This window comes from Agelaius phoeniceus, chromosome Z, assembly GCF_051311805.1.
Source record: "Agelaius phoeniceus isolate bAgePho1 chromosome Z, bAgePho1.hap1, whole genome shotgun sequence".
In the NCBI taxonomy this organism is placed as follows: Eukaryota; Metazoa; Chordata; class Aves; order Passeriformes; family Icteridae; genus Agelaius; species Agelaius phoeniceus.
In genome coordinates, this window is record NC_135303.1 from 95,843,252 (window position 1) to 95,851,641 (window position 8,390).

The 8,390-nt window shown below is 42.5% G+C and overlaps 1 long non-coding RNA gene across 1 annotated transcript; it reads left to right on the forward strand.

Moving 5' to 3' along the window:
- Positions 1-1,026: 1,026 nt before the first annotated feature.
- On the forward strand, positions 1,027-7,837 carry LOC143692105 (uncharacterized). The gene is made up of 3 exons (XR_013179967.1): positions 1,027-4,002; positions 4,801-4,998; positions 7,741-7,837. It is a non-coding gene; the product is annotated as an uncharacterized LOC143692105 (long non-coding RNA).
- Positions 7,838-8,390: the final 553 nt, after the last annotated feature.

Here is an 8,390-nt window from a genome sequence, read left to right on the forward strand (position 1 = left end):
CTATGCCCTGCCAGGATCCATTATGGCAGATTAGAGCTTGAAACAATGTGAGGACAGGTAGAGGCTTCTGACTGTAGGATTCTCGGGCATCCATCTCTTCAGTTTATGGAATAAATCATTCAGTTAGCATCTTGTTCCTTCAGTGTTTTCTGAGCCACGTCAGCTTGCCATCAGTCTCACCTCGGTCGTCTCATTTGGCATGCTCTCGGTGCTCGCAGTTATCCCTTTTGCCAAGAGATTTCTGTCTGTGTTGTGTCTCCATTGTTTGTGGTGTCCTGTCTGTCCCGTGTCACGGGTGTCAGCACACACATTTGTGCTGGAGCTGCTCTGCCCTCCTGCGTAGCCTGGTGCAGTAGGAGAAGTCCCTGGGAGTTTGTAATGTGGGGTGTAGTTGGACTCTAGATGGGATTTGTAGATGGACACAAGATGTCTGGAGCTCCTAAGTTGTCTCTGTTTCTCTGCGAGCCTCTCAGGGACCCTGGGCCAGTCCCGAGTCGGCAGACACCGGGGTTGGGAGCCCCGACACGGCCGAGAGCGGGGAGACACTGTCTGTGCTCCGAGGGTGCTGAGGGCACCTGGGCTGGGGGGAGACACTCTCTGTGTGTGCCCCGAGGGTGCTGAGGGCACCTGGGCTGGGCCCCTGTGCAGCACAAGAGACACCAGAGACATCGGTAGATGATAAAGGGCCGACTCTTAGCAGGGGTTAATCCAAGGTTTTATTAGGATCCCAAAGGAGCTCCTGCACTTCAGGGGGCTCCTGCCAAGCCCCAGGGAGATGTGCCAAGGTCACGTTTAAAGGGAGGTGGAAACTGAAAGTAGATAACATTTTACCAACCATTAAGTGACCCTAAGGGATGGATGCTGGGCCATAGACATACAGGACAGCGTATGGGGCAAGGCTCGGGGGGCTGACCCCTGGCCTCTGGCTGATCACTGGACGACTTGGACCGAAACTTCTGCATGGAGGGGATGGGAGGCTGAGTGATTGACAGAGAGCCAGGGTGGGGGTTTGGGGATGATCTCATCCCGGGAGAGGGATAACACAGGGAGAAGGAGGGGGGTACAGTTTGGGATAAACGATTTGGGAAAAATATGGGGATACAAAACAAAACTACTTCAAAGTATTACAAAGTATAGAAATGCACTACAACAGCTATGAAATAGATTTTGTGTTTACTCAAGCTTCTAAAGTCAGTCCACGTTAGGAAATGCGTAAGGCAGGAGTAAGAGTAGCCCACTTACTGAAATGCAGTGACTGATGGAGCAATGACTCTGTCCAGGCTCCTGATTTCCGAGTCCTCCATTAGAGCCTGCTTTCCTTTCACAGTTCTGTCCTCCGTGGTGATGCTGCATTGTTGTGGCAAATAAAGCCTCTGGTATTGCAGAGCTGTGAGCAGCCACTTAGACCAAGAACAAAGCTTTAATCTTCACGTTTTGATAGTCATCCTCTGCAGTGCTGCATTTTGGGAATAGAGAACGGGTTTGTGCTATTTTTAGGTGCATGGAATTACAGTAACATAAATGTCTTCTTTTCAATTTAATGTGCTGTTAGCTAGTGGTTGGTTTGATAGTTCTGTGCTTGCTACAAATCTCTGTGTGTTCGGGGGTGAGCAGTAAGAACATGGAGTTTGGCACAAGCGTGAAGGAAATTAATGTGGGTTTTTTTACTTGATAAAGGAGAAAAAGTGTGTTGATCAATAAGCAGCAAGTCAAATCCAAAACAGAAGAGTGCTCTATGCTATGTAAGTGTTTATTCCAGGTGATGCAGTCACAGACAAACAAATTGAATAGTTATTGGCAATGTAATGTTGAAAATTTTGGGAATATATCCAGTCAATTCCTAAAATATTGCTGCAGTTTAAATGTTGTGAGGGACATGATCAGCAGACTGTTTCTTTTTAATTCTTGTTTGTCTGAAAACCTGTAAGAATCAGGATTTTTCTGTGATATTCTCGGTTCATGCAGAGTTCACTGATTCAAAGGTACATGGCATGCAGAGTCCTGCAAGGCCTGAGAAACAGCTGCATCACACCTGGTGGATGTCCAAGAGTCTGCACAAACAGCAGGGATGAACTTTAGGATGAACTTGCAATTGATGAGCTCTGTTGTTCTGTCAGCTCAAGAGAGCACACACCCCCCTCCTTTCCAAGGATGAACATTTAATATGGCTCACAAAGTGTGCTTGCTTTTAATTTTCTGTGCCATTACCCATTCCAGCATGCTGCTTGTCCAGATCTGTTGGAGGTGAGCAGCTCCCAGCGTGAAAGGCTGATTTCTCAGATTCTCAAACTGCCTGGGGCTCAATGGCAGGACACCCCAAAGTTCACTTGAGAATGTATCTGAGGTTGTCCAAATGCTTCCTGCACTCGGGCAGGTTTGGTGCTGTGACTGCTTCCCTGGGGAACCCGTTCCTCAGGAGAAGGTAAATGGCTTGCTAGGGTTTTCACAGTCAGCATTGAGCTTTAATGCAGGTTTGATAATGCCCAGTACAGCATAATAGCCACAGGAGCATTATTCTGCATCAGAGCAAAGACATTGCTGGATTTGTGGAGAGATCCAGAATAAAGGGACTTTATTGTCCCAAAGGGAATTCTGAGCGATACCATAATGTAAATAGAACATAGGAATGCTAATAAAGAATGAAGTGAACATTGCTTTCAGTTAATAATCATTGTGAACACAATATTTATACTCCACATATTGTGTTTTCTCATGCAGTGGTCTTTAAACCAGAGAGATAATAGCTGTTGATCTAAGAGTTATTATACTTTAATTAGGAATGATTCTTCTCTAGAGCTTTTACTTGTCTTTGTTCTAAGAGCCAAAGTTGTTGAACTTTTTAGTCAAGACAGAAACCAGTTGTCAAAGTTGAGAAAGAAAAATGGAAAGAGAAAAATAATGCCTTTTACTCTTAGTTCTCTTTTTTTTCTTGCAATATTGGTAGAGAATATTCATGGAAAATACTTAGGCTTTTTATTTCTTTTCCTGGAAATAGAAGACAGGTGCCTTGTTTTTTGTTACAGTAAAATAATATACTCTTATGTAGCTATGACACTTCATTTTGTGGCTTGTTACTGTTAAACAGTGCCAGGATTCTGATGGCAGTCATGTAGGCTAAATAGTTATATCTGAAATTTTTTTATTGCTAAATAATTCATGGTCCTTCTCCTTTTTGTTTGCCTCCTTTTAGACTGACTATTTGAGAGTTCTGAGCAGCCGTGTGAAGGCTGCTCCTGTTTTACTGAAAGTGTGGTATTCGCATTCTCTGAACAAAGAGAGATTTAATTCTCTCTCCCAGGACTTTTCCTGGGGAAGGCAGTGAGAAACCTCAGAGAAGAAGAGAAAACAATTCTTATCTCTACTTGCTGCTCCTGTTTGGAACATGTGGAATGTGTCATGGAGATGGTTTGCCAGAAGTGATTTGTGAGCTGGACACCAGCGAGGGTTGTTTGGACTGATTGGCCAATTGGGTCAAAGCTGTGTTGTGACTGTCTGCAGAGAGTCATGTGTTTTTCTTTAGTAGTATTTGGTATCTCTTTAGTGTAGTTTTAATATGGTATTAGTGTAATATAGTACAGCTTAATAAAGCTTAATAAAGGATTTGTTCAGCCTTCTGGAATCATGGAGTCAGAGCACATCATTCCCCGGATGGGGATCGCTCATCTACGACACAAAGCGCGGATTTTTACACCTTGTCGAGCTGGCATCTCTTGCTGACGCCCAATTCTTGCCCTTCTACAGAGGAGCTCAAGGAGAAGCTGCAGCAGTATGTTGATGAGGTGAATGCCCACAAGCCAGGTTTCATCAAGGCTGTCCGGCACAGCAGGCAGGAGGGGCTGAGCCGCTCCCGAGTCAGCGGCTGGAGAGCAGCCACAGCGCCGGTCGTCGCTCTCTTCGATGCCCACGTGGAATTCAACGTGGGTTGGTGTGTGCCCCTTCCATTCTCTCACCCAGGGACCTTTGCCAAGCACTGGTGGTAAATTACTGACTGGCATTTAGAGGGTGAGTTAGAATTTTGAGCTTTTTAATGAAAATTCAGACATAATCATGGACACAAGCAGGAAAAATGTGTTTGTGCTGTGTAAGATGATCTAGATACATTTTCATGGTTTGAGTAATCTGCTGGTCTAATTACAAGGTAGTTAAATCATATTAGAAAACTGCACATTAAAAATCTCCTCCAGTAATGTAGCCCTTTGCCCATGAGGGTGAATGTATCTTCTTTTCATTAAAAAAGATTATGTTTCTTTTACATTCTGCAGTGTAAACAAAGAAGCGTTTTTTTGGTTATTTTGGCCACTCTGCAAAAGTAAACATAACTAAAATAATGTGTTTTACCGTGTTCAGTCTGGATTTAATATCTCCCTTGCTCCTTAAGTAAAAGTGAGGTAAAAAGGCAAGAGCTTCTGTCTCTAGGATAGATCTATTATTAACTCTGCTCCTGATGTCCTTGATAGTGTTGCAAGCCTGAAGTTATCATTACTGGGTAGCAAGGGTATAAATGCTCTATGATATGCAGATACTCATTTCTTCCATCCACCAGCTCAAATCAAGGTTAACAACAGAGCCTCCTAGAGAATATGTTGCAGTCTATTATTTTGGGGCAGAAAGGGCTCTGAATGGGTAACAGCTTTAGACTTTGCTCCTTCTGAAAAATACAGCATTAGCTGCTATATTGTTTATTTGGTGGTGGACTAAATACTCTTTAAGGGCTCCTTCCAAACCAAACTACTCCATGATTTCCATCAGTGCTATGCTTGCAGTGGTGTAATCTTAACAGTGTATTTCTTTTTTTTTTAGGGCTGAACCAGTGCTCACCAGGATAAAAGAAAACAGAAAAAGAGTAATTTCTCCATCATTCGATAACATTAAGTATGATAATTTTGAAATAGAGGAGTATCCCCTCTCAGCACAAGGCTTTGACTGGGAGCTGTGGTGCAGGTATCTGAACCCTCCTAAGTCCTGGTGGAAACTGGAGAACACAACTGCTCCAATAAGGTAATAAATAACTAAATTACAGTGTCTAAAAGCTCTCCTGGGTGTGACAGGGGGCAAGTGGGCTCAGCTGTGTGATAGGTTTTACTGACTGTAAACTTCAAATACTTAAATGTCCTTGATGCCTACACAGTCATCAAGAAAACTCCTGTTTTCAGTAGATGTTTTTAAAGGAAACTTTTGTTTTCAGTAGATCTTTTTAAACAGGTTTCCTGCCCAAGTGGAATGGTAGGCAGGGCTGCTCTGCAGCACTCTGTTCTCCAAATGTCTTGCCTGCTGATTTAGTGCTTACGGGCCAGAAATGGAATTTTCTTTGCAGTTACATTGCATAAGCAGAGCTGACCTGACAGCTGTGTTCTTTATAGTGTTGTCACATAGGTGCACAGCTGTGCTGTGTCCCAGGAGTTAATGTCTGGTCAGTGACACTGTGAGCAAAGGCTGCATTGGGTCCTTGCTTTGGGACAGTCTGGGTCTGCACTTTGTTCCCATGTCCAGAGTGTTGTCAGACTGGTACAGAACAATCCCTTTGTCTCAGGGAGGGGAGTAGTACCCTCTGAACCCACTGAGCAGCTCTGCTGAGAGTACAGGCCTTGCTTGTAGACACACATTCATTCCAAGGAGGGCGCTGGTACCTGTGCTCCAGCTCCCTGCAGAAAGGAAGTGTGAATGCTGTTCTTACCTCCTGAAAGCAGAACCTCAAACAGCACTGGCAGCTGTTTTTCATCCAGCAGCTATCTTGGCAGGCAGGCACTTTTCTCAGGTTCTGTCAGTTTAACACCCTCTGAACTGCACTGACCTATGAACAGAACCTAGAATTGGAAAGCAGGAGATAAAAATTAACAGGTTTGCCAAAGACAAACGTGAAAAGGGGTTAATTTCCACAGCATTAGAAATAGTTATTGCTGTTAATGAACTCTGTTGACACTATAAAAATGTTCCTGTGAAGACAGGTTGAGAGAGTTTGGGTTGTCCAGCCTGGAGAAGAAAAGGCTCCAGGGAGGTTTACAGCACCTTCCAGTACCTAAATGGTGATTCCAAGAAAACTGGTAAGGGACAGAAGTAGGTAGTGATAGGGCAAGAGGGAACAGCTCTAAACTGACAGAAGGCAGGGTTATGTTAGGTATTGAGATGAAATTCTCTCTGTGAGTGTGGTGAGGCACTGGAACAGGTTGCCAGGGAGGTTATGGATGTCCATTCATGGAGGTGTTCAAAGCCAGGCTGAATGTGGGGCTCTGAGCAACCTCATCTGTTTGAAGATGTACCTGCTCATGGCTGGGGTTTGGAATGAGATGATCTTTCAAGTCCTTTCCAGCCCAAGCCATTCTATGATCCTGTGATTAATTATACAGAGTAACCATTATGATTTTTAAAATTAAAAGTAGTGAAACACAAAGTAATGACTTTTCCATTTTACCCCTAAACTCTGTTCCACATGAGGACTGGGCAGTGCATGTACTTTATGAATTTCAGGTTTGTCCCCTAACTCTTTCCCTGGCACATTTTTTAATTCAGTGCAATATGCTGCATGTGTGTGTTGGATAATTAAAACAAGCACACCAACAAACAAAGCCATGTGTCTTGATGGATGGTTTCTATCTGCCTCCATTATTCTTTTAGAATTATAGCAAAGGGAAGCAGGTGCACTGAGAAACACTTAAAAACAACAACAAAGGCAAAAGTACCTATCATAAATGAAGCATAAGTTTTGTATTGATGTTAACTGCTATTTTCTTCATTAATAAATACATCAAAGATGGTCTTTCATTGTTATAAAACGGGTACTATAGCACTTGGAGGCATTAATATATAGATTTCTGTAGAACTGTACAATTTGTGATTAAGACAGCCTATGATCTGTTTGAAAGCAGATGTGTCCACTAGCTGTAGCTTGAGTGTTCTCCATAAAAGCAGGGTGATTTCTCCTGTACTGCTAATTAATATCTTGTCATTACCAGAGTGCCAGCATAATAATCTGAAAAGACATATTTATTTCTTGCAAATGTGGATTATAAGGTAGGAGAAAAATGAAAAGGCTAAATGACTCTGTATCCTTCTCTACTCATAAGGTGAAATTGTACCCTCTGTGGCTGAACTCTTACCTGACTAAAATTGGCTCTGTGTAGCAAAAATTGGTTGGTTCCCACCATGACATAGGTAGAGTTTACTGATCCAGTAAAGCTATGTGATTTGTTTAGGTTTGGCTCAGGATAATGGACTAATGTTATGCTGGTAAAGGCAGGCTTTGCTTGATTCTGTATTAAAAAAATGTATCTGGATGGTCCTATTCAAGAAATAATCTCTTTCTTTAGGTAAGCTTACAGACACAAGTTTTTAGCTCTAGCTGAACCTGGCTTCTGGCTAAACACACAGAACTGCACATGATTTGCAATTGTCACAGGCAAGAGCCTTGAGGACTTAGCAAGGACAGAGGCTACACTGGCTGGTGCCCCAGAAACAAAACTGGGGCACCTGGATCTCACACTACTAGCACTGAAATCCTTACTGCTCTGGTGAATATTTATGTCCAATAATTTGACTCTAATTTCCTTCAATGGTGCTCATTTCACTTTAGAATTAGGAATGTCAGAAGGCAAGGCTCAATAAAGCTCTTTGAGAAATACTTTCTTAAGAATCTGTTTTGCTGCATCATTTTACCTAGCAATGATAAATACAATCTGTGCCTGAAAAATAAAATTCTTCATAATTTATCTGCTAATTTTGGTTGCTGATGATTTATTCTTCCAGAAGTCCTGCACTGCTTGGATGCTTCATAGTGGACAGAGAATACTTCCAAGAGATTGGATTGCTGGATGAAGGCATGGAAGTATATGGAGGAGAGAATGTGGAGCTTGGAATCAGGGTAAGGAAGGCAAACAATTAGCCCATACTGGTGGCTTACATTTAAAATATAGCTTACTTCTTATTGCAGAGGGGGAAAGCAGTCCAAACCATGGATGATGGCATGGAAAGGAGATCCACAGCTCTGCAGACATGTACATTTATTTGAGGAGAGAGGAGGGAAAAAAGAGCAATAGCTCTCTTTACAGAACTTAATCTGGGACAAGGGTAGATGTGTAGAATTTGGGATTGTTCTTTCAACAGAGTTTTGCAGAGTTGATAGCTAAATTTCCCTGCTTACCTGTGGTCCCAGACTCAGTAAGAACAGTTTCTCACAGGTGTGATGAGAAAAACCTTTCTAGATTACTTGGTTTATTTAAATTAGCAAAATCACTGTGGAGCAAAGTAGAATATAGGGGCATTTATGCTGCCTTCCAGACAGAAGGGAATTAAGGTATTCATAATGTGAATATATTGTGAGTGCATATATTTTCTTTTTCCATTGTACACTCTTCACCTGTTTACTATAATGCAGTATTGTGTGTGATTTGAGTACT